This window comes from Brassica oleracea, chromosome C6, assembly GCF_000695525.1.
Source record: "Brassica oleracea var. oleracea cultivar TO1000 chromosome C6, BOL, whole genome shotgun sequence".
NCBI lineage: Eukaryota > Viridiplantae > Streptophyta > Magnoliopsida > Brassicales > Brassicaceae > Brassica > Brassica oleracea.
Genome location: NC_027753.1, coordinates 28,287,831 through 28,298,865, shown reverse-complemented (window position 1 = coordinate 28,298,865; position 11,035 = coordinate 28,287,831).

Sequence of the window (11,035 nt, the reverse complement as noted above, 5' to 3'; positions counted from 1 at the left end):
TTGTTTAAATAAAAAAATTAATTTTTTTTTTGTTAATTTACCTATTTAATACATTTTCAAATTTAATTCATATAGCAATTTTATTTATATATATTACATAATATAATTATAGAATTTATTAGAAAAATAGTATATAATTTTTATTTTTTGTTTTCTAATAAAATTTTAGTTAACATTGATTTATAACAATATTATATTACTAATTACGAAATTAATTAATATGTTACTTTATAAAGATATTTAAATTTTAAGTAAGATTTTGTTAGATTCTTTCTCAACAGATTTTGTTATAATTAAAACAAATTAATGTAAATAACCAAATATTTCACATTAACTAATTTTTTAAGTGCTTGTTAATGGTAGATAAAAATAAAACCATAAACTAATAGATTACATGGGTGTGCATTGCACGAATGTTCTTGTTGAAGTCGAGTAAGCTTCTCCTCGACATGTCTTTGTTGATATCGAAAGAAGTTCTTCACTTTAATCACCAGATTTAGTTCGGAAGTTTGTTCTAAGAAGTTGTAGATTCTTTTTCCTTGAGATATCAATCTGACGAAGACTTGCACTATGAGTTGTTATAAATTTAAAACCATTAATCAATAGGAAGTTCTTGGCATAAAGGGAAGGGTTTAAAGGTTTTCGTAAAGTACACATGAATGGACCGATGAGGCAGCTCAAGAAATTTCTTGCCATAAACTGACACGTTTACATTTACGTATCTCCATATTTCTAGATGTCAATTTAGTTTAACAAACCCCACGTTTCCACGTATCATCTTGACAGGGCCGACCCTAAGATTTAAGGGGCTGTAGGCGGTTTTTAAAAAATTTCAGCTAAAAATTTTTTTTGGTAAATTTGAGGGTCTAAAAAAAATTTTTGGGGTTTTTTTCTATGTAATTTTTTCCAAAATTTTTGGGAGCCTAAGGCCAATGTTTCGTTAGGATTTGCCCAGGACCGGCCATGCATCTTGATTACGAAGTTGAGGCTTGAAAGTTACAATCGAAACCTATTTTGTTAGACATTTTAAACTCACATTTCTTTGAAAAATTATCATTGAAAACTGAGTTTCAGTATTTTCTAATGAGAGAAACTTCTCAATAAAGACGTGACAAATATAAGAAAAGAAAAGAGGATCAATGATAATAAGAAAAGGTACCAACTGAGTTCTCTATTCCTGTTCTTAAGATATATTAAGAAGAAAAAAAATGAAATAAAGTAAGAAGAAACGGAAGCAATGAAGGTCAAACTAAAGAAAGTCACTCTATTGGTCGTTACTGCTGTTGTTTCTCTGCAACGTTAACAGAACAGGGACACCAAGAAGAATGAACTCCTTCAACAGAAGCGTGTCCACATTTTACCTAAACTTCTCAGGGCATCTCTTTCATTTTCTCTTCCCCCTTCTTTAAATAGACTGTAAGCATTACACATATTCCTTAAATTTCTCAGAGCATCATCAAAGATGCCACCAGAGCTCTTTTTCTATAAGCATTACACACCTTTAGGACGCCATGAGCACATCTGTGGATATCACATACGAAAGTCTTCAAAATACTGTGTATTCAAACCCCCCCAATCAAGCTCAAGATTAGGCCTCACCATCATCTTTAAAGAAACTAAGAATGTGCTTTCACTGTAAGCTGTAGATTGGGCCTCATCGCGTGGAGAACCCGATGTTCCCTCGTAGCCAAACTTGTTGAAGTAAGGTTTTTCATTCAATATCAGACTTTGGTCTGAGGTAAGAAGCTGCAACCTTATAGAACTGTTGGGGATCACCCTCTCCCTCTAGCTACCACTCCAAGTGCCGAAAAGACTCTTGACACTTCCCACAAATGTACAGTTTTGGGTTGATTCTTAGAGCACCAAAGAGTTAATGAGAACCATCTTTGCCCACTCTCTCGAATGCAAGAGAAAGAAATAGTTAAGAAAATGAAACATTCATTCTAGAGTAACTATAATATTGCTCATCTGGTCGTAAGTTGTATTGATGAAGTGAAAGAACCAAAATTGACGATCCATGCTATAGCTGTTAATCCGAGTGAGTATTGCCATTTTAATCAAAGCAGAGGTAAAACCTAGAGAGAAGCGAAGTAGGGTATTTTTGTTTCCCCAAATCTTCAAAAAAATCTTTGTAAATTAGTTTATATTAAATTAGATGAAAAATTAATTTGGTTCATATGTTTAAATATAATTGTGTGGAAGATTGGTTCATATGTTTAAATATAATTGTGTGGAAGTAGTCCAACTATGACTTTTGTATCGTAGATAAAAAATAGGACTCTATTTTAATAGAATAGATTCTTTTGGAATTAAGATAATTCAAGTTATATTTTAAATAAAAATGATAGAATTAATGTAGAATTCCACTAAATTTGCTCTTGTCGTGTCATATTCATACGTTTATCTTGTATTTTTATTTTTGAAGCAAATCTAAATTATAGTCAACAAAATCAGTTTAGACTTTCTCTCTCTTAATCATCTGCCCTCTCACTAGGGTTTTCTAACTGATTTTGCCGGCTCACCGGCTCGGGCTGCAGCCGGCATCGGTCTTAGCTGTTCGTCTTTGTTTTCTGGATCTTCGATCTTATCCTAACCGAGGGGAATGAGAGTTTGTGGTTAATCTTGATATGTGTTTCTCAATCTTTCTAGGCAAAGTGGTTTGGGTTCTATTACCCTTCAGGTTTGGTTTCATTTGAAACCTGTTTGATTTGAATGAGATGCATGTTGATTTTGAGCTCTTTGTGGCTCACATATAGTCTCAATCTTCAACTTGAAAGTTCAGAGACTACCAGAAATAGGAACAAACACACGAGATACCAAGAACGCTTTTTTGTATATTAGAAACCTGTTAAACAATCTCCCTAGATCTGTTTAATCTGAATTACTCTCAGTCACACACGACTAGAGATGAACCAATTTCTAATCTCTCGAAATAGAAGCACGAGCTACACTAACAAGTCACTCGTCTTCCTTATGCTGGCAATAACAACCCTCTTGCTCTAGATTCTTAATCTCTTAAAACGCTAACCTCAGTCTACCCAAGGTAATCAGGTTAAATACCCTTAACACAATATCATATTTTCCTAATATTTTGATAAGCTCAAATATTCCATATCTTCTTTGCTTCACGCCAAAGTAATATCCTGAAACCAATGAGACACCGACACGTCATCGTCTCATAACTAACTTGTAACAGCAAGTTATACATCTATCAACGCGTGTAACACATCCTCTGTTTCACGGTCCGACAAGCTCCTTTTCCTAAGCTTACATTCTCCCCCTTTTTATCTGAATGTGACAACCTAAGCATCCTGCACTGGAAACAACTACACATCACACATATCCAAGACCATGGAGAAAACTAGAATACTCAAAACATTAATCATGAGCTGAAAACACATTCTTAAATAAGTTGCAAATATGGTTCATAAAAAGCACAGCTGATACACATAGTCTAAGTCTTAGATGCCACAAGATAGATAACATCAACATCAAACTTTCAAATGAAATTCAGATGTGACACAGTCGTCATTCAGAATCATCTCAATCCTCCTCCTCGTCTTCATCATCTCCATCCTCCTCCTCGTCTTCATCAAACCCAGGATGAGGAACATATTACACATAATCTCCCCCTGCTTAGGTGCACATTAAGATAAAAACATATTTGTTAGACAAGCAGCAGGTAAAGATACAAAAACTGTACAACTCCCTTATTCCTCAGGCGGACTCGAATGGCTTTGAGACCAGCAATGGTACGATTGATGTCTTCTTCAAGACTGGCAGCACTTGAATCTACTCCAGACCCTCGACCTGCCTTAATGTCCTTGACGACCAGCTTTGGAGTTCCAGTGAATTCATCATTGAGCGTGTCAGGAGGTATAGTACGCTGAAAGAGAAGGACCTGCTGAATCAAGGTAGGGAACATGATGCAACGAGTTTTCTCTGTCTTAGTGTTCTCTGCCATTGCCATAATCTGATCATAGACTAGTTTCCCAAAGTCTAATCCATCATGATGATGAAGTATGTAGACAAACCTGAGACGCTTCTGATTCATAGATGTGTAGTTCATGGTAGGAATCCAGTTCGAGCAGACGAGTTTGCACAGAACCTGATTTGTAGCAGTGAGATACTTCGAGCTCATATTCTCCCATCGTCTTATTCTACCATCAGTGAGAAAACCACAAAATTCATCAATGCTTTCATCCATCCAGTTGGGATCTTCTTCAGACCCAGGAATGCAATACAGAGAATTAATCAGACTCGGAGAGAAATCAACAAGAGATCCTCTGACATATACAGCTACAACATCGTCTCGTTCCTCAGCCTCAAGGAGATTAGCGGTGAATTCTCTTACTACATTTGGCTGATATGGATCGATATCGGTGAGAGTGTGAATCAAACCTGCTCCAGTCACAATCCTTCTGACATCAGAGACATTGTCGTCTGTGAGAGAAATACACTGCTGAGGAATGAACTTCCGGCCTCGGAGGTCTTTGAAACGCTCAATCGCCGCCAATGAGATGAACTTGCCGGTCATTGGCTTTCTTTGTGGTTGCAGCAGCTCTGGATAGAACTGAGCTTTAGTGTGAAACACTCCGACTCTCCTCATATATATGTTCTTTGGATCGATTTTCAGGAGTATCAGCTGCAACCAGAGCGTCATCGGGGTTGTCGTCAGAGAACTCCTCATCCGAGAGAGACTCAACTTCTGGCTCAATGTGCTCAGACGGACGTGAAGTATCACCAGCTGAACCACGACGGCAAACTCGCTTCCGCGAGGATGGGCACAATCCCGAAGGGATGTCGGGAGTGTTCATCGGAGCTGTCTCAGAAACACGTGACAGATCGGATTCAATATCCTTCAGCGTCAAGAGCCGTGAGCTTCGTCTTGCTGGTTGCATGTTGCTAGTGAGAGAGATCGAGTGCGTCGGCCAAAAGAGGAGAGTGTGACACTTGAGATCGGCTGAATCATTCAAGTCACAAGAACCAACCCTAAGCACACTCACAAGGCCCGTTAGACAAAAAAAAAAAAAAACAGGCCCAAAATGTATGACCCAGATACAATGAAAGACGAATTCAAAATCAATCCGTGGCGCTTATCAAAACAACCATGTAACAACATCACTTACGTTCTTTTTTAAAACAACCATGTAACAACATCACTTACGTTTGTGAGAGAGATAGAGTTTGTGAGACTAATAATCGAGTCTTCGTGAGCAATACATCAAGCAAAAAAAACTTATCTTGACCAAATCGCCAGAAGGCATACTCAAAGATGCCTTTAGCGTCCAGAAGAGAGCTACAGAGATTGCTTTCCACTCGTAATAAGTCACCAAGAAGGTTTAGTAGAAATCAGTAAGCCCAACCCAAGTCTGTAGCTATTTCTCAGCCGAGTAGCTGTCACAGACAAGATCCTTCCGCACAACTCACTCACACCTTATCTCCTACAGCACAGTCGTTTGTATGGTCTGGAAACACAATGTAGACATCTTGTGGGTCCGTCTCTCCAACTCGACGGACATAGTAAACCCCTTTTTGTTTTTCAAGAGTCTGTTTATCAACTCAAGTGAGTGAGATAGTTGTCAATACTAGAGACAAAGTTGGGCTACACCTCGCTCCAGGCTGAGCTATCTCGAAGAGTTGACATCAACCCTGCCCAGTCTGGACAGTGATCGAAATCTGAATCTGAATGTTGTGTCATCCAGCTCCAAAACGAGTATCCATCATTCCGGGCCTTTCTTTCTTTTCAGTTTTTTTTTTTGCATTATTCTATGCCATGAGTACGCGAGATATGATATTCTCCTTCTGCCTATTTCACTCAGTCTCTGCTGTGTTTCCTCATTCAATCCAGACAGTGATCAATGCTCAGACCGAAAATGTTGTAGCATCCTGGTCCAAGATGAGTGCCTTTCACCAGCGAATCAAATGATTGTACTGTTGAGAAGATAGGTGGAGTAAGCTGCACAGACGAACTTGTTGGCTCAAGGTTTTGAGGTTGTGGTGACATATCGACATGCAGTAACACATATATACAACAGCTCTCCTCTTCTGACATGACTTATTCAGAGATTCACAATCCCTAAGGCCTTCCGAAGGCCTAGGAACGTGTTGTAGTCCAGAGGTTTGGTGAATAGATCAGCCAGTTGTCTTTCAGTTGATACATGCTCCAAGATCACAATTTTCATCTCAACCAACTCTCTCACAAAGTGATGTCGAATGTCAACATGTTTGGTACGCGAATGCTGAACCGGATTTTTAGACAAGTTTATAGCACTCATATTATCATAATGAACTAGCATAGGGTCAGAGATGATACCATAATCGACAAGCATTTGGCGCATCCAAAGTAACTGAGTGCAGCAGCTACTGAGTGCAGCAGCTACCGAGAGCGATATACTCAGCCTCAGCTGTTGAGAGAGAGACGCAGTTTTGCTTCTTGTTATGCCATGCTACCAAGTTATTTCCAAGAAAGAAACACCCGCCAGATGTACTGTGTCGGTCATCCAGACATCCTGCCCAGTCAGCATCACAGAAACCTGCAAGATTAATGTTAGTTTCAAAGGTGTAATGAAGACCGAAATCCAATGTACCTTTCACATATTTGATAACACGTTTGATTGCATTCATATGGTGATTCCTTTGGACAAGCTTGGTATCTAGCACAGATACCAACACTCAGACACAGATCACGTCGGCTTGCGGTAAGATACAACAGGCTTCCTATCATAGCTCTATAGAGCTTCTTATCGAAAGGTTTCCCATCATCATCTCGTGACAGCTTTGTAGTTGTGCTCATCGGAGTATTGGCTGTCTTACTCGTCTGCATCCCGAATCTCTTAATAAGATTTTTTGCATATGTGCTTTGTGAGACTGTGATTCCATCATCTAGCTGCTTGACTTGTAATCCAAGAAAATAGCTCAGTTCGCCCACCATGCTCATTTCGAATTCTGTAGTCATTGTCTTTACAAACTCATCAACCATGGACTGAGAAGTTCCTCCGAATATTATGTCATCAACATAGACTTGAATGATGAGGATATCTCTTCCATTTTCGCCAATGAACAGGGTTTTATCAACTCCTCCTCTTTGAAACCCAGCCTGAGTCAGGAACTCTGTCAGTCGATCATACCATGCTCGAGGGGCCTGTTTAAGCCCATACAGTGCCTTCTTGAGTTTGTAAACATGATCAGGAAAGTGAGGATCCTCGAAACCCTTAGGCTGTGTGACATAGACTTCTTCCTGTAGCACACCATTCAAGAATGCACTTTTCACATCCATTTGATAAAGCTTGATCTTCAGATTACACGCCATTCCGAACAACTGTCTGATTGACTCTAGTCGAGCAACCAGAGCGAATGTTTCAGCAAAATCCACACCTTCGATTTGTGTGTAACCTTGTCCCACAAGTCTTGATTTGTTTCTGATCACGTTTCCTTTTTTATCAGTCTTATTCTTGTGAATCCATTTAGTGCCAATGATGTTCACACCGTCGGGTCGTGGTACTAGTTTCCATACCTGTAACCGATCAAACTGCTCAAGCTCCAGATGCATAGACTCTGTCCAAAACTCATCGTTCAGTGCTTCCTGAAGCGTTTTAGGTTCAATCAAAGAGACAAAACACTCAAGCCCGTTCATCTCAGCTGTGAAACACGCAAGCTTGACCATTTGCTTAAAGTCAATCTGCTTCTTTCTTGTGACTCTTTCATCAAACACGCCACCAATCACATCAGCTGAAGAATGATTCTTATGCACTTTGGCTTGATCCAGATCCACCTGCTGTTCCCCAGTCTGGTCATCCTCTTCAATTCCTCTGATCAACTGCCGCATTCTTGCCTTTCAATGACCGAAGTTACCACTGTTCAGCATGGTAGGTTTCTGAATTCCGAATAGTTCCTTCATGGTGTCCATGATATCCGCAGGATCTCAACCTGTTAGTAGTATATGATACCACAGAGGTTTCCTGATCTGATACCAAATGAAAGTTCAGAGACTACCAGAAACAGGAACAAACACACGAGATACCAAGAACGCTTTCTTGTATATTAGAAATCTGTTAAACAATCTCCCTAGATCTGTTTAATCTGCATTACTCTCAGTCACACACGACTAGAGACGGACCAATTTCTAATCTCTCGAAATAGAAGCACGAGCTGCACTAACAAGTCACTCGTCTTCCTTATGCTGGCAAGAACAACTCTCTTGCTCTACCTTCTTAATCTCTTAAAACACTAACCTCAATCTACCCAAGGTAATCAGGTTAAATACCTTTAACACAATATTTTATTTTCCTAATATTGTGATAAGCCCAAATCTTCCAGATCTTCTTTGATTCACGTCAAAATAGTATCCTGGAACCAATGAGACACCGACACGTCATCGTCTCATAACTAACTTGTAACAACAAGTTATACATCCATCAACGCGTGTAACGCATCCTATGTTTCACAATCCGAAAAGCTCTTTTTCCTTAGCTTACACGACTTTCTAGATCTCTCGAGATTTTTTGTACATGTTTGTGAGCTGTCTTGCTCCTTGTCATCCGTTTTAAAATTTAATCAAGATCTTCTCTTCTGTTTGGCTTCAGTTATGACGTTTCTTGTAAATCCATCTTCGTCATTGTTTTTCCAGTTAAAGACTTATGAACTGAAGTTGTTTTGTCTCCTAGGATTTGAAGCTATGTTCTCTTATTCGCTTGGGCTATTAACCATAGGAGGAGACATAGGCCGGAGGCTTGAGCCATGGTTGGCTTCTTTGCCTTGTCTCGTTTAAACGGAGCTCTGTCAACCAAACTTAGTTAACCTAGTTGGTTTAACTAATTTGATCTGGGAGTTCATCTGGCACTAGATTTAACTATTACAGTATTATATGGATTTTAGTAAGAACGATATGAATGAGATCAATAAATCTAATTAAATCAGACCGGCAAGTAATAATAGATATGGACAAAATGTGGATGAAAATAATGGTGTCGAGTGTGAAACATATTAGAAATTAGCAGTGAATTATTGAATTTGAATGTTATTTTTTTGACTTCTGTCTCTCTTTTTTACCACATGAAAGGTCAAATGAAGAAAAATGATTCAAGAAATGAAAAGGAAAGAAATGTAATCATGATTTCAGGTGTTTCAATATAAGACATCCCGATTTTGAGTACATTTGAAAAAGAAAAACATAAACAAAAATGTAAGTTTATTTTGCAGCAGCTGCGGAGTGTGGCCATCAATTAAAGTTACTTTTGACTTGATCTATATTTAGAGCAAAGATAATCACGTGTATTAATACTCTGTGTAAAATACTTACCAGGAGCTCGATTGACAGAACATTATCATAAGCATTATGCTCATTCTTATCCAATCAATAATTTTTTTAAGAACATTTAGAATAGCAATCAGATGATGCAATTGTTTTCCAAATGCTTTCTACCTAATGTTTTCATATAAAGTTTTTGGTACAGCATATGCATTTGGAATATATAAAAAATTTAAAATAATTTAATAGAATTAATTTATATAATAATACAACAAATTATATTTATATCCAAAGCTATATATTTAAAAAAAAAAATTTAAAATTTCATATTTTAAAAAAATTTCAAAATAAAATTTTTAATAAAATTTTAATTTTAAGAAAATACATTTAAATGAAAAAATATAATTTTGTAAAGAAAATATTATAAAAATAAAATTTTAAAATAAAATAAATTTTCATTTTTAAAAATAAAATTTTAAATAAACTTAAATAAAATTTGAAAAAAAATTAAAAGTAAAATTTAAATTATTTTTCAATAACATTATTTCACATTTAAAATATAATTAGATTAAATATAATTCGTTTTTTCATAAAAAAACATTTTATAAATATAATATATATGTATTTATTCAGAAATAAGCTACTTATATATCACATAATAATTTTATATGATTGTTTTATATATAAATCATTTATTGCTCTACAATCACTATATTAGTTGCATTTATGAGAGCATATTACTTTTGTATCACACTGCTTCTATAGCATGCTATTACTATTTTGCCATTAGCGCTACCAATCGAGGCCTAGGTATATGGATCCGTGTTGCAAATAAAATAAATTTTTAAGTTTTGAAATAATTTTATGGTATTTAAAAAAACCCGTAACATCCCGGATATGGAAAATGGTGATAGAAGTGAGATGGTTTAAAAAAAATTGATTTAACTATTTATGCCACCAAAAAGCAATTTATCTTTTTAAACACATTTTAGAGATAATTTTATAATTAAGCGTGTTTGAGTTGGATTAATAAAAAATGAGCAATCTATTGAGAAGTAATTTGCAATATCGTATAAATGGCCGAAGCACATAGAATCATGTGGTAATAATAGAATCAGTAACTAAATTTTTAAAAATTTCAAAATATTAATGCATCGGTAGTTGTATGGTATGGGACCCACATACCGAATGAGTGGGTGTGGCAGTTTCACATGCCATGGACGGGAGGAGTGTTACAAGTGGTATATATGAATGTGTAGTTTTGCATGGGCTCATACTAACATGGATGATGATCTTGGGGTACGATGAAGATGTTGCGTTTTTTGAAAATGAGTGATTGTAACATCGCAATTGTGGTATATACTGATGCAAGTGAAATGGCTTTAAATAAATGATTTGTTTATCTATATTATGAAATTGCACTTATTTTTTCAGGTATCCATCTAAAAAAAATTCATAATAAGTGTACTTAAGATTAAGATAGAGTAGTCAAAAAAAATATGCAACCTATCAAAAAGGGATTGCGATGTCAGGAAAGTGAATCCCAAATACAGAAGAAAAAAAATTATGTGATGATTGCAGGTAAATAAGTCTTTCAAACTTTCAAAAATTATCACATACATAATGGGATCCACGACCAGGTGAGCAAAGCATGAAAAACCCATTAATCATCATATAGTCTACCTAATCCTACTATATAAAAGGGACTAAATTCAAAGCTTTTGAGACTATCCACCTCGGCCAAAATATTCTCATCCAAAAAGAATTAGAAATAAATGTCATTTA